Here is a 24,927-nt window from a genome sequence, read left to right as displayed (position 1 = left end):
GCGGAGACAGTGTGGTTCACTCCCGCCCTGAGTGGGGTCCTCCGGCCTTTTAGATAAGGCCCTGTGACCCTTGCCCCTTGACCTCCAGTCCCTTCCTTCAAGGGAGGACCCTTGTGGGGCTGCTCGGTGGCGAGGTTGCCCTGTAGACTGTCAGCCTCTTGAGGGCCGGAATTGCATCTTCCAACTCTTCTGTATTTAAAGTCAATCAGTCAAATTTATTGAGCACTTCCTGTGTGCAGAGCACTGTACTAAGGGCTTGGGAGAGTACGTTATAACAGATTTGCTGAGTGTTTTCCCTGCCCGTAATGAGCTTACAGACTAGAGAAGGAGCTTCCAGACTTTACCGAGCACTTAGTTCAATGTTATGTATATAATGAGCACTTAACGATACCATAGATTGGTTGATGAGCTTTCTGTTCCTTGGTGGGTGTTCAATCCAGATTAACAACAAATCTATAATATTTATTGAGTGATTACTCTTTGCAGAACACTGTACTAAGTGCTCGGGAGAGAACAATAGAGACAATAGGACGCCTGCTCTTCAGGAGCTTACAGTCAAGCCAGGAAGATAATCACTAAAATAGTAATGATGGTATTTGTTAAGCACTTACTATGTGCCAAGCACTGTTCTAAACACCGGGGTAGATACAGGGTAATCAGGTTGTCCCAAGTCGGTCTCACGGTCTTAGTCCCCATTTTACAGATGAGGTAACTGAGGCCCAGAGAAGTGCAGTGACTTGCCCGAAGTCACCCAGCTGGCAAGTGGCGGAGCTGGGATTAGAACCCACGACCTCTGACTCCCGAGCCCGGGCTCTTTCCCCTAGGTAGGAGGAAGCAACAGAGATTAAAGATATGTACATAAGTTGTGGTTGGGGGAGAGTACCCAGTGAATGAGTTGTGTTTGTTGAGAGCTTACTGTGTGCAGAGCGCTGGACTGTCACTGGCAGAGGATAGTACAATAGAGTTGGTAGACATAATCCCCGTCTTCAAGGAGTTTGCAGTCTAGTGGGGGAGACAGGCATTGAAATAAATTACAGATAGAGAAGAAAGAGTATAAAGATAGGGACATAAGTAATGTAGAACTTGGGGCTTGGTAACAAACTACTTAAGGGGTCCAGATTCCAGTCCACAGGTGATGCAGAAGGGAGAGCAAATAAGGAAAGAGAGGGTTTAGGGAAGGTCTCTTGGAGTGGATCTTTAATTTATTCATCTATTTATTTAATTTTTTTTGTTGGTATTTGTGAAGCGCTTACTATGTGCAGAGCACTGTTCTAAGCGCTGGTGTAGGTACAGGGTAATCGGGTTGTCCCACGTGAGGCTCTGTCCCACGTGAGGCTCACAGTTAATCCCATTTTACAGATGAGGTAACCGAGGCACATTGTGTTAATGTCTGTCTCCCACTCTAGACCGTGAGCTCATTGTGGGCAGGGAATGTGTCAGTTTATTGTTATATTGTACTCTCCCAGTCTCTTAGTGCAGTGGTTTGCACACAGTAAGTGCTCAATAAATACAATTGAATGAATGAATATGATTTAAGTAGAGCATTGAAGATACGGAGAATGGTATCTCCAGGCCACGGGGAGGAAGTGGGCGAGGGATCTGCAGCGAGACAGACAATATCGTGATACAGTGAGAGGTTTGGCATTAAAGGAGCAAACTGTAGTAGGAAATGGGTGAGGCAAGAGAGGAGGGAGAGAGCCGATCGGGTGCCTTAAAGCCGATGGTAAGGATTTTCCGTTTGGTGCAGAGGTGAATGGACAGCCACTGGAGGTTTTTGAGGAGTAGAGAGACGTGCACAGAACTTTTTTTTTGAAAAATGATATGGGCAGTGGAATGAAATAGGAACTGGAGTGAGGAGGGACAGGAGGCAAGGAGGTCAGGGAGGAGGCTGATGCAGCACTCGAGAAGGGATAAGATAGCTTGGATCAGCATGGGAGCAGTTTAAATGGACAGGAAGGAGCGGATTCTGGAGGTGTGAAGGTAGAGCTGATGGGATTTGCGACAGATCGAATATGCGGGTTGAATGAGGAATGAGTCTAGGATAATGCCAAAGTTATGGGCTTTTGAGTCAGGAAGCTTAGTTGTGTTGTCTATAGTCATTAGGAATGTTATGGGGAGGAGGCTGACTGGAAAGATGAGGAGTTCTGTTTTGGGCATATTAACTCAGAGGACTCAAGTGCATAGGAAGTTTTGAAGTGGCAATAGGGGATGAGAAAGGGTGGGCGGTGGAGACTAATTAGGGAAACCCTCCTGAGGGAGATGTGATTTTAGTACGGTTTTGAAGGAGGGGAGAGCTGTGGTTGACCTACCAGATGTGAAGTGGGAGGGAATTCCAAGCAGGAAGGAAGATTTGAGCAAGGAGTCGGAGAGAGAGACGGGAGAGATGAGAGCGAAGCAAAATGAGTAGTTTGGCAGTAGAGGAGCGGAATGTGCTGGCTGGGTTATAGTGGGAAAGGAGTGAATATAGTAAAGGGGAGAGAGCTGACTGCCTTGAAACTGAGCCTTCTGGGATTCCTCCCCCAGATCTTCTTAAGGCTTGTGACTGCTTGTGTTAGAATGTGAGCATTTCCTTCTGCCTCAAAGACGTCTCTATAGGTCCCACTGACACCTCAACCTTGATGTGTCCAAAAGAGAACGCCTCGCCTTTCCACCCAAACCCTGTCTTCCCCTGTTTCCCATCACTATAGACAATACTACCGGCCTCCCTACCTTACAAGACTATAACCTTGGTTTTATCCTAAACTCTCTCATTCTACCCACATATTCAGTGTCACCAGATCCTTTTGATTCTGTCTTGACAACACTGATAAAAAAAACCACCCGTTCCTTTCCATCCAAACTATCACTCTGATCTCAGCACTTATCCTATCTTGCTTATCCAAGCACTTATCCTATCCTGCTTTGACTACTGCATCTGCCTCCTGTCTCTCTCCTCTCCAGTCCATTCATACTTCACTCTGCTGCATGGATAATTTCTCTAAAATAATTCAGTGCTTGCTGCCCCGCTTCTCAAGCACTTCCAATGGCTTCTCATCTCCCTCTGCGGCAAACAAAAGTGTCTGACCATTGGTTTTAAAGTGTTTAATCAGCTCACCCCCTCCTACCCCACCTCACTGGTCTACTACAGCTCAATCCACACATTTCACTCCTGTAAGTGCCAGCTGACTCACTGTGCCCCACTCTCATCTATCTCAACCCTGACCTCTCTCCCATGTTCTCCCCCTAGTCTGGAACTCCCTCCCTGTCCATAAATGCCCGATCACCACTCTCCCAACCTACAAAACATTATTGAGGGCACGTCTCTTTCAAGAGCCCTTCCCCGATTAAGCCCTCTTTCCCCCCAACTCCCTCTCCCGTCTACGTCATTTAGGCACTTGGATCTCTGTCCTTTGGGCATTTGCTGTTCACGGTACCTTCAACCCCAAAGAACGTATATTCATATTTTAAAATGATATATTAAAGAAAGTATTTATATTAATGTCTTTTTCCCCCTGAAAACTGTAAGCTTGTTGTGGGCTGGGAACGTGTCTACCAACTCTGTTTTATCGTACTCTCCTAAGCACTTAATACAGTGCTCTGCACATAGTAAGTACTCAGTAAATCCCACTGGTGGTGATGACGATGATGATGGTAAGAGGATCAGGAGGTCTGAAGTCCAGCCCCAGCTGGACTGCTGCTTCTGTTCCCCGTTAGACTGGAAACTTGTGGGCAGGGGGCAGGCCACTTTGTTATTCTGTACTCCCCAAGGCCCTAGTACAGTGCACCACTCCGACTCTCAGCTCACTGTGAACTGCTCTTGTGGCCCCTGTGGCCTAGAGCTGATTGCTTAACCTTTCTGGGCCTCCGTTTCTCCATCTGGAAAATGGGGATAAGCCCACTGTACCCATCTTTACTTCCTGAGATTGAATAAGGTTCGATGTGAAAGCGACAGGTGTTTGGGAAGGAGAATGGTGAGGTGTAAATCCCAGCTTACCGGAGTCAGAGTTACCCTGAAGTTGTTGCCCAGGGCATCCAGTGGCCCTCTGGGGTCCTGAGCAAGTGACTGTGCATCCCTCAGCACCTCTCTGGATGGGAGTGATGCTGGGAACCATAAAAGAAAGGTGGGCCCCGTCAGCTTGCCGTTTCCTTCCCTGGTGTCCTGGGACCGACCAGGTCCACTGGATCGTTCTGGCCCCAAAATACCCTGCGTGTGGTCTGCTCAGACCCTGGCCCACCCTGGCCCCGAGGAAGCTGGGCCACATCCTCTGGCCGGGATTCCCTCCCCCGGGGCTTTATAGGCCCGCATTGCCCTCCAGGGGATGAGGAGCCTCTGGGTTGATTTTGAGCTCCAGGAATTTGGTGGGGCCGGGTGACTTTTGGGACCCCAGGGAGGGAAACTGTCTGAATGTCAAGGCTTCCCTTAGCCTCTGCTCCCCCCCTCCCCCATCACTGCCCCGGTGCATTGCTGACACCTTGATCCCAGCACAGAAAGCAATAGGGACCTTTAAATAACATAGCCACGGGGGTCTGTGTCAACACCGAGTCCTCATTGCCCATTACCTCGATAGCCACTTTCAGAATCTAATCCAGTCGTTTGGGAGTTCATTTGAACTGATCGCCGGAGGGGAACTGATCGCCGCTTGAATCTTAATTTTGAAAACGTATCGGACAAGCCTGCTCCCACCTACCCTGCCACGTTCCCCTTCCCTGTCACCACTGGGCCCCATCCAGGACCTCCACGTACTGAAGGTCGCAGATCTGAACCCGGGCCAGTCTGGAGTCCTGTTCACCCTCAGGAGAACAAGATGCCCCAGGATGTTTGTCTCCCCATTGTCTGTGCAAAGGTGTATGGGTCACCCCGATCTTCCTCCCTAACACAGACGTCTCGATCCATTAATGTCCGGCCTAGGCAGTTTAAGCTCAGCCTTCCCAGGAGTAGCAGGGTTGGAAAATGAACTTGGGCTAGGCGCTCACGTCGTTGAATTTCACTCCCCGTTTTACTAGCACTGAGGAGGGTGGGCTAGTCAGCGAAATAATTTTTCCGGTGGAGAGTGGACTAGTAACCTGTTGTGTGTATTTGCAAGGCTGTGTGGGCCGCGACATTGGACCGGGTGGCCGGCTTTCTGGGTCTACTCTCGGGTCTTGAAATCCACTTATTCTGTCCTCTTGGCCACCTATGATGATGATGATGATAAGAAGAAGAAAATGGTGGCATTTAAGTGTGCACTATTGGCAAGGGCAATACTAAGTGCTGGAGTAGATTCAATTGCTTAGTACAGTGCTCTGCACACAGTAAGCGCTCAATAAATATGATTGAATGAATTTAAATCGGATAAAGCCCCTGTTTCAAATAGAGCTCACAGTTTAAGAAGGAGGGAGAAGTATTTAATCCCCTTTTACAGATGAGGAAACTGAAGCACAAAGAGGTTAAATGACTTGCCTAAGGTCACTCAGCAAGCAGCGGCAGAGCCGAGATTAGAACCCAGATCCCCTGACTCCCAGACCCATGCTCTTTTGACTTGACCATGCTGCCTGTCCCCCGGGCCTCGGTTTCCTTTCTTGTCCTTTAGGAAAAGGAGTCTTAGCCTCCTGCCTTAGAGGGTGAATATGTTAATGTGGGTTCATGGCTTTGAGCTGCAGCGATGAAAGTTGCTACCTAAGTATCTTATTAATGACCACACATTTTCCCCCGACCTTAGCACTTAGCAACTTACACGCTGCTTTCTCTCTAGTTCTTCGGCTCTGCCCTTTGCCATTAGCCTCCGTGTTTCTTGTGACTATCCATGACGAGATAGAGCGGTTCTGAAGCAATTCCGCTGTCTCTTGGCAGAAGCGGCATTTACCGAATTCTTTCCCTTTCCTCCCACCTCCCCCCCGCCCCCAACCGCCTTTGCACCCTTAATTTTCACATTTAGTGCTCAAACTTAGTTTGCATGTATTAGCCGTTGTAAATCTATCATGACAACGCCGTGCGGGATGAATAATGCATCACCGGGCTGTATTAGTTTTCCTATCTCCCATCTTATTTATGACACAAAACGGGTGGGAATTTGCAAAGGAGAAGTCTCGGTGTGATGCAAATTGGCACGAGGGTCCGGAAGATTGACTAAGTTCTTGCAATACTGAAAAACTGCCAAACCGGAGGCCCCTGACGCCTGGACCACTGGAGCGTGAGGAACTCAGGGTCAGTGCGCTTCATGAAGTTGTTTCCTCTCAGCAATTTCGTCTTAATTTTTTTATTAAAAAAATCGTTAGCGGGGGGAAAGCCTCAGAAATGGATTTTCTCGCCATTGTTCACTGTTCAGGAGGAGGTGAGAGGGCAGCAAGCTCATAAGTGAAGACGGCTTTGATCGCGACAGGGTGGATTTAAGTTTTCCATAAGTGAAAAACTTTCTTATGTCCATTAAACCCTGGAGCGAGTAACCAGGGGGATTCGTGAAATGATTTCCATCGCGACCTTAAAAATAGAAATACTGAAACAGTTTAGATGAAGCCCGTTGGGACGCGGAGGGATGGAGCCTATAACCGTTTTATCTTATGGCCCTAAGTTCTCGATCAATTCAGGGCATCTGGAAGATGCCTGTTCAGTACACATCAGAAGCACAGTCCTTTAAGGGCTTCAAAAGAAGCAGCATGGCCTAGCGGAAAGAGCACAGGCCGAGGAGTCAAAGGACCTGGGTTCTAATCCTGACTCCACTTGTCTTATGTGTTTCCTTGGGCAAGTCACTGAACTTCTCTGTGCCTCAGTTCTCTCACCTGCAAAATGATTCAATTCCAGTTCTCCCTCCTACTTAGGCCGTGAGCCCCATATGGAATCCGATGAACTTGTATCTACCCCAGTGCTTAGAACAGGGCTTGGCACATAGCACTTAATAAATGCCACTATTATTATTATTATTATTATTGTTACTGTAGGTCCCAGTAATCTGTGCACGTTGGATGTATCTGTGAACTGCTGTTTGATCTCAGTGACTGTGATCTTTGAATTGAGAAATGTTTTCTCCCTCCGGATGGGCATGAATTCATATTTGCAAACAACTCTTGGAGGAAGAAAAGTTTCCGGAGTTACGATCATCACTCCTGAGTGATTATCTCCACATCCTCTCACATACCCCGAGCAAGTGAAAAACCACTCTGCGGCAGAACCCTTATCAATTCTTGCTTTCTGACTAACGTGAGCAGCTACCGTGATCCCAGAGCTTGGTCAGTCATGACGTACGGGCTTCCCGGCCTGGTTGGGGGTAGATATAGGCATTGAGCAGAAAATGGTGAAACGGGGTGGGAAGGGGAAAAAGGCTGGAAGGAGACTAGATTTCATGGCTTGAAAATCACGCCCTGTCGGGGTCTTAGGGGCTGCGGGATAGGGTCTCCCGCAAGGAGACTGGGCTGATGCTGCATTGAGTGGGAGCCATTCACCGTCACTGACGCATAGTAATTGGGGGTTTGTGGAGGGGGCAATTTTGCACTTCTGTAGGACCCTCTCAGCGGGGCTCTTGAGGACCTCATTGATCTTTATGGTGTCTAGGAGAGCAAGGGGGGGGGGACTAGGGGTCCCCTGTCATTCATTCATACATTCAATAGTATTTATTGAGCGCTTACTATGTGCAGAGCACTGTATTAAGCCCTTGGAATGTACAAATCGGCAACAGATACAGTCCCTGCCCATTGACGGGCTTACAGCCTAATCGGGGTAGCTACAGAAGCTGAGCCCTAGAAGATTCGCCCCAGGTCCCCCAAGCTTCCTGTGCCCCTCCACATCAAGCAAAGGCCCCTCACTCTCATTTTTGAGTTTATCTAGCAGCTTGCTCCATCTTCCATCTGCTACCTGTTCACTCACCTCTCTCCAGCCCACTGTCCTCTCTCCTGTCAAGCCGACGTTCCTGAGCCTCGCCCTCATGCTCCCCTTCCGTGGTCCATGTTGTCCCCCCAATCCTGGGGCTCTCTTCGTCCGTGAGTCTGACATTCTCCTGGAGTCCTACCTTCTCCAACGAAGCTTCCCCGTTAATTTCTCGGAGCCCTGAGCTGTACAAGGCCTAGTGTGTAGAGAACGGGCCTGGGAGTCAGAAGGACCTGGGTTCTAATCCTAACTCCGCCACTTGTCTGCTGTGAGACCTTGGGCAAGAAACTTCACTTCTTTGAGCCTCAGTTACCCCATCTGAGGACTGGGGATTAAGACTGTCAGCCCCCAGTGGAAATGCACTCTCCGGCCTGATTAGCTTGTATTCATTCATTCAATTGTATTTATTCAGCGCTTACTGTGCGCAGAGCACTGTACTAAGCGCTCGGAAGAGTACAATACAGTAAACAGACACATTCCGTGCCCACGATGAGCTTACAATCTAGAGAGAGGAGAGAGAGAGCAATCCAAATAAATTACAGATACGTTCATAAGTGCTGTGGGGCTGGAAGGGAGAAAGAACAAAGGGAGCTAGTCAGGGTGACGCAGAAGGGAATGGGAGAAGAAAGGGGAGCTTAGTCTGGGAAGGCCCGTTGGAGGAGATGTGTCTTTAATAAGGCTTTGAAGGAAGGGAGAGTAACTTTCTATCAGATTTAAGGAGGGAGTGCATTCTAAGCCAGAGGCAGGACGCGGGTGAGGGGTCAGCAGTGAGATAGGCGAGAAGGAGGCACAGTGAGGAATTTAATAATAATATTGGTATTTGTTAAGCGCTTACTATGTGCAGAGCACTGTTCTAAGTGCTGGGGGGATACAAGGTAATCAGGTTGTCCCATGTAGGGCTCACAGTCTTCATCTCCATTTTACCGATGAGGTCACTGAGGCACAGAGAAGTGAAGTGACTTGGCCACAGTCACCCAGCTGACAAGTGGCAGAGCCGGGATTCGAACCCATGAGCTCTGACTCCCAGGCCCGGGCTCTTTCCACTGAGCCACGCTGCTTCTGGCTCTAATTTAGCATTAGAGGAGCGAAATGTGTGGGCTGGGTTGCAGAAGGAGAATAGCAAGGTGAGTAGGAGGGGGCAAGGTGGCGGACTGCTTTAAAGCCAATGGTGAGGAGTTTGCGTCTGCTCCAGGGCTTAGTGTAGTGCCTGGCACATAGTAAGCACTTAACGAGTACCACACTAAAGCAGAGTGGTTTAGTGGAAAGAGCATGGGCTTGGGAGTCAGAGGTCGTGGGTTCTAATCCCAACTCTGCCACTTGTCAGCTGGGTGACCTTGGGCAAGTCACTTAACTTCTCTGTGCCTCGGTTACCTCATCTGCAAAATGGGGATTAAGACTGGGAGCCTCACGTGGGACAACCTGTTTACTTTTGTCTACCACAGTGCTTAGAGCAGTGCTTGGCACACAGTAAGCGCTTAACAAATACCATCATCATCATTATTATTATTACCCTAAAAAAAGGACTTCAGCCAGACCTTTCACTCTGATCCTCTTTACTGTAGCACCCATGTTTTTTAACTCTTGGTGGGTCTGGACTTTTATGGGGTGACCTTAGGGACTGGGTTTTTGGAACTGGGAGCTAATTGGGAGATCTGATCTCTGGGCTGGATCCACACAGGTGGAGTGGCACCAATTTCCCGAGTCAGCACGGACAGCCCCTTCGCCGACTGTCTCTGTCGGGAAAGGGACTTGCAAGTCTGGTGTCTCGTGCTCGACAACGGGAGCAATCTGGACACTTCAGAAATATGCTTTAGGAAGTAATTGCCAAGCACTGTGCAAGTCATTGTTCCTGTGTGTAAGAATGCATCGCCTTGCGGTCATCTGAGAAGCAACATGGCTCAGTGGAAAGAGCACGGGCTTGGGAGTCAGGGGTCGTGGGTTCTAATCCCCGCTCTGCCACTTGTCAGCTGTGTGACCTTGGGCAAGTCACTTAACTTCTCTGTGCCTCAGTTACTTCATCAGTAAATGGGGATGAAGACTGGGAGCCCCATGTGGGATAAACTTGCATCTCCCCCAGCGCTTAGAACAGTGCTTGGCACCTAGTAAATGCTTAACAAATACCAACATTATTATTATTATTATTGTTGTTGTTATTATCTGCTTGGATCTCACGAAGCAAACATGAGAGTGGGAGAGAGAGCAGGAAGAGGAGCCGTGCGAGAGGATCTTAGGGACCAGAGGAAGCTGCGCGAGCCAACATCTTAGGCAGTGTGAGTGGCCTCCTTGCCCTAGCTGGACTAGAGCTGGCCTAGTCTGGACCCCAGCTGGCCTCCAGCAGGCCCCTGGAGTGGTTAACGAGGAGCCCTGGCTGCCGGTTAGAAGGGTCCCTCAGAATACTGCCGATCCCCACACCTCACATCCCTCCTTTTCCCTGCCCTGCCCACTGAAAAAATGCAAGACAGGACATTTCGCTCACGGGCTATTGAGAAAACTAATGTTTAGTCTTTCTCTATGTAGCCTAATTTCAGTTGCGGGCATGTAGGAAGCGTGTCTCGGTAACCTAGGGGCTTGTCCCTGGACAGACACAGCCTGACTGAACTTTTGGAGCTTGAGTATGGTCTTCCCTGCTTGATTTTTCCTACTCCTGGGTGACTCCCCATCCCCTCACTGCCCTGCTCTGGGGGGGTGGTCCCCCCTTGAGCCGAGTCAGGGCCTCACCGTAGTGCCCGGCTGGAGCAGGGGCACAGTGTGCTCGTGGAATCCCTTGAGATGATACCTTTGTAAGGAAGAGGCAGAGCTTTAATTAGGACTAATATAAAGGGATTGGGAGAAACTGAGGCCCCTGGAAACCCAGCCATTTTTCTCCAGGTGTCGACGCAGGAGATGAAACGGTACAGTGATTCTCATAATTGAACAAAACAAAAAATAAATTAAAGAGAACTAATGAGAGGAATATCAATAGCTCCCACTTTTTGTATTCTCCAAAAAGGCTGGATTTGCTGATGGAATTTTTTTTTAAAGACAAAATGTCAAATTGAAAATAGATAAATTCTCCTGCTGAAGAAGGAAACTTTGCTAATGGAAACTCAAGGCAGGGAGTGCCAAAGGTGAAGAGGAGAAGTGGTCTGCTGTTAAGAGGTCCATAGCTACTGGCCGCATTATTTTCCCGTCCTTCTTCCTGAGCAAACCGGGCCCTTCACTTTAGCCAAGGGGGTTTGGCAGGATTGTTCGGCACTAGCAACTTTGGGCCACCCAGGCCAGGGCTGTGGTTTAAAACTCCACGAGCTGGGGTCGGACCTCCCCTGTAGAGCAGTTCATTGAAATTCAGAGAAGTCGTGCAAAAAGCAATTAGCTTCATCAAGTCATTTTAAATGATAAAAGGGAATGAAGGATAAACATGATTAATAAAGTACTTTTCACTTTGGGGATATAATGAGTTCATATTTATTGAGCTCACACGGAGACCTCAGCACAGTACAGGGCAGTAGGCTCTCAGGTTGGGGAATAGACTTGGGGTTTGTGCTCAGGCTTCCCTAACGAATCCAGCATCGAGAGGAGAGCCGTGCTTTGGTGGGAAACGGGGGTAAGCCTCTTGTGGGCAGGGATCCTGCCTACCAACTCTGTTGTATTGTGCTTTCCTGAGTATTTCGTTCAGTGCTCCACCCCCAGTGAGCACTCAGTGATCACAATAGATGGATTGATCAACTGGGGGTCTATTAGGAAAGCACCCAAACTGTGTCATTCCCATCTGGACCGCCGCCTCCGTGAGGTCACGCTTTCCAGAGGCCGGGAAATGTGATGGCAGATTGGAAACAGAGTTCCTTTGAGCCTCCTGCCCCTGTACCTGCGATGGCCATGGATCGAATCTCCCAGTGAGCGGTCACGGTGACACCGGCTCCCAGCCTTACACTGATCCCTCCTGCTGGGAAGGAGATGATAATAAGAGTAATAATAATAATAGCAATTGTTTGTTAAGCACTTATTATGTACCAAGTACTGTTCTACGCGCTGGGGTTGATAGAAGGTAATCAGATCCCACATGGGGCTCACAGTCTAAGTAGGTGGAAGAAAAGGTATAAAGTCCCCAACTTAGGCACAGAGAAGTTAAGTGACTAGCCCAAAGTCAAACAGCAGACAATCGGGGGAGCCGGGATTAGAACCCAGCTCCTCTGACTCCCAGGCCTGTGCTCTTCCTACTAGGACGTGCTGCTTCTTGGAGAATCCCATGAATGTCAGTGGGATCACTGATCCCAGGCTAGGGGCTTGCCTCACTGGATGTTGAGGCTCTTTCCCGGTCATGTGATCTGACCTCAGGCAGACATCCCATCTGTGGCCTTGTTTCTACCTGAAAGGATCTTTTGCTCTTGAGAGTGAGTGCCGTGTCGAATTGATCTCAACCCAACTCCTTTGTGTCGCTTCAATGATAATGACTTTGAATGCTGGGCTGCTTGGTTTGGGGATTTATAGAAAGGATTTATAGAAATGGTATGTAATGGAGACACTTCTAGCTACATAAATATTGTGCTCGCGGAGGGAAGGTTGTGTCAGCATTTCCATTACAAGATTCTGGGTTCTATAACTCGGCCCATAAAATTTAACTTTGAGATGGAACTTGGGATAGGTATGCCTTTAGAGGCCATCTTCTGAGGAATGGAAATGGTTTGAGTTTTTAAACCCTACTGAATGTAATTTTAAGCCTGACCAAAATCACATCTCCTCCAGGAAGCCTTCTTAGACAAATAATAATAATGTTGGTATTTGTTAAGTGCTTACTATGTGCAGAGCACTGTTCTAAGTGCTGAAGTAGATACAGGGTAATCAGGTTGCCCCACATGAGGCTCACAGTCTTAATCCCCATTTTACAGATGAGGGAACTGAGGCACAGAGAAGTTAAGTGACTTGCCCAGAGTCACACAGCTGGCAAGTGGCCGAGCTGGGATACGAACACATGACCTCCGGCTCCCAAGCCCGTGCTCTTTCCACTCATCCTTCTACGTCACCTATTCGTCTGGGCTCCAGTCCCCTCAGCACTTTGAACTCCCCCCACCCCCCACAGTGCTTATGTCCATATCCTTATTCTTGGTTCCTTCCCCATCTTGTAATCTATTTTAGCGTCTATCTCCCCCACCAGATTTCAAGCTCACTGAGGGCAGGGATAATGTCCATTTAGTAGCAGATCGGGGAAGCTGGAGGAAAAGCAAAGATAGAAGCTGGAAGCCGTCCAGACACATCTGTCATTCAAGAAGTGGTATTTATTGAGTGCTTACCGGGTGCAGAGATCTGTTCTGAGTGCTTGGGAGGGAGAATACAACACAACAAGGGTTGGTAGGCACGTTCCCTGCTCACAAAGAGCTTAGAAGTGGGCAGAAGGAGAGCATAAATGAATGTTTCGACAAAAACGTTTGGGGCCGCCCACGTGTTGGACATGAGAGATCGAGCCCCGAACAATCCATCAGTCAATCAATGGTATTTACTGAGCACTTACTGTGTGCAGAGAACTGTATTAAGCACTCTGGAGAGTTGGAAGGCACGCTTCCTGACCAAAGGAACTTACATCAGGGCCGAAAAAGTAGTAAAATACCAAGATGAAAATGTTCCTACAGTTCAGAGTGCTAAGGATCTCATTAAAGTGGATAAGGTTGAATTAAGTGGGGAAGGCTTCCTGGAGTAGATGGGATTTTAGGAGGGCTTTAAAGATGGGGAGAGAGCTGTGGACTGGTGGATTTGGGTGAAGAGAGAGTTCCAGGCTGGGGACCGAGATGGAGAGAATGGGGGCCTTGGTTTCAGGGTGATCGAGGACAGGGAAGGATCTGTAGAAGTGATCGTGAAGGGCCCTGCCCAGGAAGAGGGTAACGGAGCCAGAGAATGGAGGTCCCTGAGGGGAAATTGCCATTTCCTTCCGAGTGTAGGAAGAGGATGGCGAGATCATGGGCTAGACATAAGCCATCCCCTTCTCGAGTGGAGCACGGCCTAGAAGTTCATCCTTTTGAGTGTCACACTCTCCCGAGGGGAGGCCCAAGAGACCCGCCCTGCTCTCCACGTGAGTGTGAGGGAAGAGTTCCATGGCTTAGTGGGAAGAGCGTGGATCTGGGAATTGGAGTCAGAGGACCTGGGTTCTAATCCTTGCTCCACCACTTATCTGATGTGACCTTGGGTAAGTCACTTCACTTGTTTGTGCCTCAGTTACCTCATCTATAAAATGGGGATTAGGACTGCGAGCTCCATGTGAGCCATAGACTGGGTCCACTGAATTAGCTTGTATCTAACTCAGCACTGGCACATACTAAGTGCTTAACAAACACCATCAAAAATAGAAAAGAGGGGCTCAGCATCTTCCCCGGCCTCTCCGGTCCGTAGCCAATCCTCTCCTTCTTAGCATTCTGTCTTCCAGAGGCCCTTGAGAGACCATCGTTGGCAATGAATGTGATTGCAAATCTCGTTTCAGTGTCTCTCCTCTCCCAGGGCTTCCCCAACTTATCATAAGAATCAGCACATTTGCCGTTCCATTTTCCTTTTTGTCGCGGGTTTAAATGAGTAGATCCGTCTTGATCTGTACACGTCTCCCCGTTGGTCCTGATCCGTGCCGCAGAGCCGCTCCCGTGACTGACACAGAGCCGGGAAACCGGACACTCTTCTTTTGGAAACCATTGTCTTTGGGTGAGAAAAGGGCAAAATCACCATAGGGAGGAGCAAGAATGGGCAGAGAGGAAGAAGGTGCTGAAGCTGAATCAGATGATCCTGATTCCCCTTCATCTTACTGGCAGCATTCTCTCCCTCTCACCCCTCTCTTCTCCGCTCCGTATAGAAGAGTGAGCTCTGTCCGCCACAGATCTCCTTGGACCGTGCTCTTCTTCCTCCCTTAGGCCTGCACTGGGGCAGGCAGTGTCTCTGTTGAGCAGTTTTGGGGCCTGAACTCTTGATCGGTGGGCTGGCCGGAACTAGCCAGAGAACTCTCTCTCTCTCTCTCTCTCTCTAGACTCTCGGTGTGCCAGCTCACGCTTCTCCCAGCCTCCTCCTGGGTGGGAGGGGATGGAGAGATAGGGGTTACTGAATCCCATTTGATGAGACCTTCTTTCCTTAGAATGCTTAAGACATTTTCCCCTCAGTCACCTCCCGTATTCTAACATTCATTTATTCAGTCACCTCGCCTCACTTTAGCCTGTAAACTCCTCTCTAGACTGCAAAGTCCTCGTGAGCAGGGATCGTGTCTACCCACCTTGCTGTACCGTGCTCTCCCAAGTGTGTTGTTCAGTGCTCTGCACCCAGGAAGCGCTCAAGAAATACCATTGATCGATTATTGTCTTAACATCACCGAGAAGTGGGGAGGAGCGGGGATTCTTATCTCCGTCTCAGAGGTGGGGAGACTGAGGCCCAGACGGGGCTCCTCTGGTGAGTGGTGGAGCCATCCTCTTGTCATCCTGCTGGGAGCAGGCTAGGAGGGTCCCTAGTTAATAGCACCAGCTAGAGCGGTGAAGCCGAACCATTTCCCACCGACAAGCCTGAGGCGGATAGTTGGGTCCCGGGGGTGGCTGGCCGTGGAGACAGTCCTACCCTTTTCTGGCCTCCTTCTCTTCCTCTTTTTCATGTGTTTGATCGGTTCGATGACCACTGGGCATCACTCAGTACTGTGGAACTTAGGCATTTAGGCCCTGCTCTGCTGTTCTCCGGCATGGGCCCTCCTCTGATGGAGGATGCTGGGTGTGATCAGCTGGTGGTAGTGTAGTAGAAATATCAGTGGTATTCATTTAGCACCCAGTTTGCGCCAAACACTGTACTAGGCACTGGGAAAGAATATGCAGGTGGAAATTAGTCTCTGTTCCTGTCCCTTGCTGGGGGGGTGGTGCTTAGAATTTAATAATAAAAACAGGGAGAGGGAAATGGTGACAGACACATGAGGAGCGATGAAACAAAAGCACTGAGATGGCGTAAACACAAAGAACGAGTCTCAGTAGACTGCTGGAGTCAGAGGAGCAGAGTTTCCAGTTCAGAGTCCACATAGCAGCATAATTATTAGATTGTTAGCTTGAAGCAGCATGATCTGGTGAACAGCATGAGCCTGGGAGTAAGAAGGACCTGAGGTCTAATCCAGGCTCCGCCACTTGGCTGTTGTGTGACTTTGGGCAAGTGACTCATCTTCTCTGTGCCTCAGGTACCTCATCTGTAAAATGCGGATTAAGACTGTGAGCCCCATGAGGGACATGAACTGTGTCAAACCTGATTAGCTTGTATCTACCCCAGGACTTAGTACAGTGCCTGGCACTTAGTGCTTAACAAATGCCATAAAAAAATGCAAAATACAAAACCATGGCCACAACGGGTGCTCCAGCAGCAGCCTCCCGGTCTTCCCATGGTTCTGTAGCCGTTTCTCTCTACCCACTGGGGTGGCAGGTGGAGGATTAGGATGGCGGCTCTTCGGTGACCTGGGTGAGTCACGATCGGTGTGGCTAAAGTCCGTGGAGGTTGGCCTGGCAGAGGGATGGGGGAGGCCAACAGAGAAAGGGAGATGGGAACTGGAGAGGAAGTGAACGTGAAGGAGCTGGGACGGGCAGTCCCTGCTCGACTCCCAGACCCCTTGTTCAGTCCTCTGGCCTTCGGGTTGGAAAGGGAAGGGTCAGGTCAGATGGAGAGGAGGAGCAGGTGAATTGTTTCAGTAGTTCATTGAAATTAAGCATCCCTGACCTCTATATGGAAAAGAAAATGATCAGGGTTCTGAAAATAGCCTTTGCACTTGAAAAGAAAGCAAGGAAATGAGGACCTCAGAGCTTGGCTGCAGCCCAACATTGTAGTGCAGGCTGGGTACCTCAATCGCGTCAGATGATGGGAACTCTCCTTAGGACGGCTCCCAGCCTCAATCAATCATATTTATTGTTTAGACTAAGCACTTGAGAGACTACAAAATACTGATTTGGTAGACATATTCCGTGCCCACAGGGAGCTTACAGTCTAGAAGGAGAGACAGACAACAAAATAAATGACAGATACGTACATAAATGCTGTGGGGCTGAGGGTGGAGTAAATGAAAGGTGCAAATCCAGATGCAAGCCTCCCACCTTTATGTACTAGTCAGGCCCACTGCGTTACTCTCAGTTAGTGTCCGAGGGTCTCTTGAGTTGCTAGCTGCCGAAGCAGCCTAATTCCGGCAAGATCTTTCGCCATCTTAATGAGCTCCTCCCACAACTAATAATAATACTAATGGTATTATTATTATTGAGCCCCAGGCGGGTCAGCCTGTTAACTTTATATCTACCCACTGCTTAGATCAGGGTTTAAGCATAGTAAGTGCTTAACAAATACCATTATTATTATTATTACGAGTGCTTAGTACAGTGCTCTGCACATAGTCAGTGCTCACCATTGACTGATTGATCAGATCTGACAAGTTGTCAAAGTCTTTCAACACCCCCGAGAGGTCCCTGGGTAGGACTCGCTCTCCTCTTGGGAAATACGAACCTATTTGACTCCGCTAGGTTTGTGCTGGATTAGATTCTGACCGATCGCAGGCCGGTTCCACTTGCCACCACTGTGATTCTCTCCGCTTAAGCCTCCCTCAGGGCTGGCACTGGAAATTTTAGTTAGGCTTTGGGCTCGGCAGGGCAGACCTGTTCCAGGTGCCTATGGGTTGTGAAGGACGAGAGTCTAAGATAGCGGGAGACTTCTCTTGCTGGGTGGCATTGGGCAAAGTCTACAACCTCTACGTTCCCCATTTTTCCTCCATGCAAAATGGAAGCGACAACTGGTACTGGTCCCCAAGGTAGGCCACTTGGTCGATTGTGTGTTTTGAGCTCTTTTTGGAAGAAAGACATCCAATAAGTCCAAGATGCTTGGTAAAGAATGATAGTTTTCTGAGAGTGAAAGGCCAGGTGACAGTCGACTTGTTCGACTCTGTCCCCGGATTGCCAGCCTGCTCCCTGCACATACCTACCCCTCTGCTGCCCCAGTCCAAAACAGTGACCCTCATGTAAGTCAAGAGGCCTGGACTCTCACACCCACAAAACCAAGGTGGCCTGGGTCCAGCTCCTGGACCCCACAGACCATTCCTGTTTCAGCGGTTTCTTAAGCTGGCCATCCCTGGGGATCCCCCCCCCCCCACAACTGCCGTGGACATTGTGACCACGTGCGTGTAGGTAGATCCCCTGGACCTCAGGAGCTACAACACCAAGCTGCCCGGGCAACCAAACATGTACAGAAGCCACAGTCATCCCCTTCCCATCCAATGGTCTTGCTGATCCATTTTCATTTGGCCCCGGATTCACCTTTGGCATAGTATTGGGGGAGGCCAAGCCCTGGCCAGGGTTGGGTGAGACTAGATTGGGTTTTTGACTGGAGAGAGAGACCCACGTTCTTGGAGCTTATAGAAAGTCCAAACTGTCTTTTTTGTCTGGTGTTTGATACGAAGTGTGTCCCTCCTTCCCTCTTACCATGGAAAGTTGAGAGTTGGTTTTGCTCTCTTTCCTCTGTGTCTCATTTTTCTCTCTCAGTCATTTCTCTTTCCCTCTTTTTTCTCTTTCTCCCTCTTTCCCTTTTTTCACTTTTCTCTTTCTCCCTCTTTCCCTTTTTTCACTTTCTCTTTCTTCCCCCTTTTCTCTCTTCCTCTTTCTTTTCTCTCCCTTTTCTCTCTCTCCCTCCCTCTTTTTTTTGCTTTCTTTTTTTTTCTCTCCCTCTCTTTTTTCTCTTTTTTTCTTCTTCCAACTCCTTTCCTTTTCTGTCGGATCCACGGTGGCTGGGTGACCAGCTGGGAGAGAAGACCGTTGGGCTTATTGCCTGAAAGTTTCTTCTTTAGTCTTGGAAAGAGTTGAGAGGACGCAACCAGAAAAAGCTCTGTGCACACACCCGCTCACGCGCCATCCATCTCTGCACGGAGCAACCATCCGAGAACAGCCTGCCTTTGGACTTACTTTTTCCGCGGTTGCGATTGAAGCAGCTGGGACTGGGGGGGAGGTGACATGCAAAGCTAGGGCTCTCTCTGGGCTTTGGCATGCACTACCAGCCCAAGAGACAGGACCAGATCTAAGTCCCACCTGTGTATTTTCTCCCAGTGTTTAGTACAGTGCTCTGCATAAAGTAAGTGCTTAAAAATTCTACTACTACCAGCGTGCCGTAGTGAAGCAGCGTGGCATAGGGGATAAAGCAAAGACCTGGGAGTCAGAAGGACCTGGGTTCTAATCCCAGCTCTGCCACTTGTCAGTTGTGTGAGCTTGGGCAAGTCACTTCACTTCTGTGTGCCTCAGTGACCTCAGCTGTAAATTGGGGATTGAGACTGTGAGCCCCTCGTGACAAGGACTGGGTCCAACCCTATTTGTTTGTATCCATCCCAGCGCTTAGTATAGTGCCTGGCACATAGTGTTTAACAAATGCTACAATTATTATTATTATTATTAATTATTATTACTATTACTAGTCAATCATATTTGTTGAGCACTTACTCGGTGCAGAGTACTGTCCTAAGCACTTGGGAGAGAACAATATAACAATATAACAGACACATTCTCTGCCCACAACGAGCTTACAGTCTAGAGGGGGAAACAGACTACTACTATTATATTACCACTCCTACCAACCCCCCAAGCCTTGACTTGCAAAGAAGCCTCCCTTAGTAGAAAGAGAAATGATCAGGAATTTCAATTTCTAAAACAGTCTGGAAAAAAACCAATTAGAAGTTGAACCTGCCTAGAGGTTGGAAGAAGCGCTATCAGACATGAGCCTCCCTAAAATCACTCCTGCCCCTCCCCAGTCCCTCCTCGCCTTTCGGCCTCCTCTTCGACTCTCACATCCTTCCCGGCAATATCCTCAGAGGAGATCTGCCTCCTCTCAAAATCCACCCCCTCCACCTGTGCATTTGACCCCATCCCTTCATGCCTTATCACAACTCTCTCCCCTCCCTTCTTCCCTCCCCAACAGCCATCTCCAAGTATTGCTCTCCAATGGCTTCTTCCCCACTGCCTTCAAACATTCATTCAATAGTATTTATTGAGCGCTTACTATGGGCAGAGCACTGTACTAATCGCTTGGAATGTGCAATTCGGCAACAGATAGAGACACTCCCTGCCCATTGACGGGCTTACGGTCTAGTCGGGGGAGACAGATGGACAAAAACAAGACAACTTAATAGCAATTAATAGAATCAAGGAGATATACACCTCATTAGCAAAATAAATAGGGTAATTAAAGTATATACAAAAGAGCACAGTGATGAGGGGAGGGGAGGGGGGGAGCAGAGGGAAAGGGGGGAAAAGAGGGCTTAGTTGAGGGGAGGTGAAGGCGGGGCCAGAGAGGGAGCAGAGGGAAAAGGGGAAGCTCAGTCTGGGAAGGCCTCTTGGAGGAGGTGAGCTCTCAGTAGGGCAAACATGCCTATGTCTCCCCTGTCCTAGAAATAACTCTCCCTTGACCCCACAGCTCCCTCCAGTTATCGCCCCACTTCCCTCCTACCATTCTACTCCAAACCCCATGAGCAAGTTGTCTACACCACTGTCTCAAATTCCGCTTCTCCAATTCTCTCCTTGACCCCCCTCCAATCTGACTTCCGTCCCCTTCACTCCACAGAAACCTCCCTCTCAGAGGTCACCAGTGATCTTCTTGCCAAATCCAATAGTCTCTACTCCAACCTAATCCTACTCTACCTTTCAACTGCCTTGAACACTGTGGACCACCCCTTTCTCCTGAATACATTATTCAACCTTGCCTTCACTGATTCCATCCTCTACAGGTTCTCCTCTTGTCTCTTTGGCCATTCATTCTCAGTCTCCTTCTCCTCCTTTGCTTCCCACTCCCTAACTCTGGGGTCTGTGTCTCCTTCTATTCTCCATCTATACTCACTCCCTTGGAGAACTCATTTGCTCCCATGGCTTCAACCACCACCTCTACGAGGATAGTATCCAAATCTACATCTCCAGCCCTGATCTCTCTCCTTCTCTGCAATCTCTCATTTCCTCTCATCTTCAAGACATCTCTGCTTGGATGTCCTCCAATCACCTCAAGCCCAACATGTGCGAAACTGAACTCCTTATCTTCCCACCCAAACCCTGTCCTCCACCTGACTTTCCCATTGCTGTAGACGGCACCACTATCCTTCCTTTCTCAGAAGCCCCTAACCTTGGTCCTCGACTCCTCTCTCTCATTCAACCCACATGTTCAATCCATCACTAAATCCTGCCGGTCCCACCTTCACAACATCACTAAAATCCGCCCTTTCCTCTCCATCTAAACTGTTACCGTGTTAATACAGTCACTCATCCTGTCCCTCCTGGATGACTGCATCTGCCTCCTTGCTGTCCTCCCAGCCTGCTGTCTCTCCCCACTCCAATCCACACTTCACTCTGCTGCCCGGATCATTTTTCTACAAAATCGTTCAGACCGTGTTTCTCCGCTCCTCAAGGACCTCCAGTGGTTGCCCATCCACCTCCGCATCAAACAAAAACTCCTCACCATTGGCTTTAAAGCACTCACCACCTTGCCCCCTCCTACCTCACCTCACTGTTCTCCTACTACTCAGCCCTCACAGGTCACTCCTCTAGTACTAACCTTCTCATTGTGCCTCAGTCTCGCCTGTTTGGCCATTGACCCCTGGCCCACATCCTGCCTCTGGCCTGGAATGCCCTCCCTCCTCAAATCTGACAGACAATTACTCTTCCCTGCTTCAAAGCCTTATTGAAGGCACATCTAGTCCAAGAGACCTTCCCAGACTAAGCTTTTCCCTTTCCTCTTCTCCCACTCCCTTCCACATCACCCTGATTCGCTCCCTTTGTTTTTCCCTCTTCCTAGCCCCACAGCACTTATGAACTTACCCGTAATTTATTTATTTATTTATATTGCTGACTGTCTCCCCGCCCACAACTCCGAGACTATGAACTTGTTGTGGGCAGTCGATGTGTCCGTTTATTGTTGTACTGTACTTTCCCAAGTGCTTAGTACAGTACTTTGCACCTAGTAAGGGCTCAATAAATTTGATTGAATGAATCACTATTGGCTTTCCCACTAGTAGTAATAGTATTACTATAATAAATAATACTAAATAATAGTATTTATTATGTTCATACTGTGTGCGAAGCCCTGTACTGTAGTTATCTCAGCCAGTTCTGTGAGTTGAATCTCTCCGAAGAATCACCTTGGCTTTCTCTCAGAGACAGAGTGGCCCTGGAGCCTAGGGGGAGGCCATGCCATCTGCTCCTGGCCTTCTGGGCCTAGCAGTCATGCCAGAAGAAATGGTTTGGGTTTCAATCAATCAATCGATGGTATTTATTGAGCTCTTGCTGGGTACAGATCACTGTGCTAGGCACTTGGGAGAGTACAGTCTAACAGAGTTGGTAGTTGGTAGAGAAGCAGCATGACTTAGTAGATAGAGCACAGGCTTAGGAGTCAGAAGGACCTGGGTTCTAATCCCAGTTCCGCTACTTGTCTGCTGGGTGACCATGGGCAAATCATTTCACTTCTCTGTGCCTCCATTCCCTCACATGGGAAAGGAGATTAAGGATGTGAGACCCATGTGGGACAGGGACTATGTCCAACCCAATTTGCTTGTATCCAACCTAGCATTTAGTACAGTGTCTGGCACATAGTAAGCTCTTAAATACAGTAATAAAAACAATAATAATTATACATTTTCTGGCCATGAGGAGCAATGGAAAGCAGATGGCTTATTCTTCCCAGCCCTCTGGCCAATGTCTGGGTGTGCATTTATCCCCAGTGAGATTGGGACATTTCCCACATCTGCCCATTCCACTCTCTCTGGTCTGCTCCCACCTTGGTCCAACTTCTTGTCCTAGCATGCCTATCATATCGGTTTCCTTGCTAGTCTCTGCCTCCAGCCTCTCTCCCCTCCAATCCTTGATCCACAAAGGGCTCAGACTTATTTCCCATTTTACAGGTGAGGTAACTGAGGCTCAGAGAAGTGAAGTGACTTGCCCAAGGTCATACAGCAGGCAAGTGGCAGAGCTGGGACACAGGCCCATGATCTAACTGCTAAGCAATGCTCCTTCCCCTGCTTGATTGAAGAGCTGAAGTGGCAGTTGGAGGGACATGAAGTGAGAAGATTAGAGATTAACTGGGGAAGGCCTACTGGAGAAGATGTGATTTTAGAAGGGCTTTGAAGATGGGGAGGTCACTGTGTAGTGGGAGGAAGTTTCAGCCAGAGGGGAGGATGCATCAAGAAGTCAGAAGCGGGAAGAACTAGAAAGAGGCAATGTGAGTAGGTTATCGTGAGAGGAAAAAATGGGAGAAGAAAGTGGATAAGTAGGAAGGAGAGGGCTGATTGAAGGTCACAAAACCAATGGGGAGGAGTTTTTGCCTTACCCGGAGAGGAATGGGCAGCTGTGGCCAGCATGTGAGAATGGGGAAATGGGTGCAGAACATATTAGCCGAATGATTCGGACAGCACAGTGTGGAGTAAGGACTGGATTGGGGAGAGTCTGGAAGCAGCATGGCCTAGTGGAAAGATCACAGACCTAGGAGTCAGAGGACCTGGGTTGTAACTCTAGCTCCTCCACTTGTCTCTGTGCGATCTTGGGCAAGACACTTCACTCCTCTGTGCCTCAGTTACGTCATCTGGGGATTAAAACTGTGGGTCCTATGTGGGACTAGTTCTATGCAACCCGATTATCTTGTATCTACCCCCTAGTACAGAGTGTGGCACATAGCGCTTAACAAATAGATTAAAAAAAAAAGAAGGGAGGTCTGTGAGAAGCCTGATGCAACAGATTTTACAAGGGTCTGGACTAGCATTGTAGCCACTGGGGTATAGAGGAAACAGTAGATTCTGGAAATATAGTGGAGGAAGAGGCGACAGGATTTGATGACAGACTGGATGTAGGAGTTAATGGAGAGGTTTCAAGGATAATGCCAAGGCTGCAGGCTTGCGAGGCAGGGAGGATGTTGTCAACTGTGATGGGAAAGTTAAGTGGAGGAGAGGATTTAGGGCAAATTGAGCTTGGGGTACTGGCGAGACATCTGTGTAGAGACATCCTGGGGGCAGGAGGAAATGTGAAGTTGCAGAGGAGGAGAGACACTGGGGCTTGCAAAATGCATTAGAGACAACCTGGAGGCAGGAGGAAATGCAAGATTGCAGAGAGGGAAAAACGTTGGCGCTAGTGGGATGCATTTGCGAGTCATTCACATAGAGATGGTAGCTGAAGCTCTGGGAGCGGATGAGCTGCTCAAAACGAGTGAATCTAGGCTTGAGAAGGGGTTGCAGAACAGAACCCTGATCGGCACCAACAGGCAGTGGGTGGGAGATAAAGGAAGAGCCGGTAAAAGAAACTGAGAAAAATTGGCCAGAGCTGAGAAGAAGCAGGAGAGAACTGTATCAGAGATAATGTTTCTAAGAGAAAATGGTGGTCCCCAGTGGGTTAGGACAGAATAGGTTCCAGTAGATTGTCAAGAATGACTTTAGAGAGCGTGGTCTTGGTGGAGTGAAGGGAGCAGTAATTAGATTATGGAGGTCAGGTGGACCTCGGTTCTAGTCCCAGCTCTGCCACTTATCAGCTTAGTGACTTTGGGCAAGTCACTTAACTTCTCTATGCCTCAGTTGCCTCATTTGTAACATGGGCTTTAAGCCTATGAGCCCCATGTTGGACATGGACTTGTGTCCAGCCTGATTACCTTGTAACTATCCCAGTGCTTATGTACCAGCCTGGTACATAAATGCAGTTGAGTGAATGAATGAACCTAGTAAGAGCTTAACAAATACCATAAAAAATAAGAGAGAGAGATGGAGGGGAGGAGGTAGTAGGTGTAAATAATCTGATCTAGGAGTTTGGACAGGAAGGAGCTCCTCTCTGTAATTTTCCCATCTCTGTCCATGACACCACCATCCTCCCAGTTTCTAAATCCTGCAACCTTGGTGTCTCCTTGATTCCTCCTTCTTTTTCAGTTTTCACAGTCAAACCGCTGCAAAATCTGCCAATTCTTACTATTTTTACTATTGTTATTATTACTATTAAGCCAAGTTATTACTAAATGTCAGGTACTGTTTTAATTGCTGGGGTAGTTACAAGTTAATCCGTTTGGACAGAATCTAGTAGTAATCCCCATTTTATGGATGAGGTAATTGAGGCAGAGAAAATGTAAGTGATTTGCCCAGGTTCACACAGCAGCAGAGCAGAGCTGGGATTAGAACCCAG

General features: G+C 48.6%; 1 protein-coding gene across 8 annotated transcripts in view; it reads left to right on the top strand.

Annotated features, from left to right (window-relative positions):
• Window positions 1–24,927, top strand: part of ARHGEF10L (Rho guanine nucleotide exchange factor 10 like) — a 229,073-nt gene that overhangs the window by 197,481 nt on the left and 6,665 nt on the right. The window lies entirely within an intron of this gene.

This window comes from Ornithorhynchus anatinus, chromosome 5, assembly GCF_004115215.2.
Source record: "Ornithorhynchus anatinus isolate Pmale09 chromosome 5, mOrnAna1.pri.v4, whole genome shotgun sequence".
Lineage (NCBI taxonomy): Eukaryota > Metazoa > Chordata > Mammalia > Monotremata > Ornithorhynchidae > Ornithorhynchus > Ornithorhynchus anatinus.
This window is presented reverse-complemented; position numbering and strand designations above follow the sequence as displayed.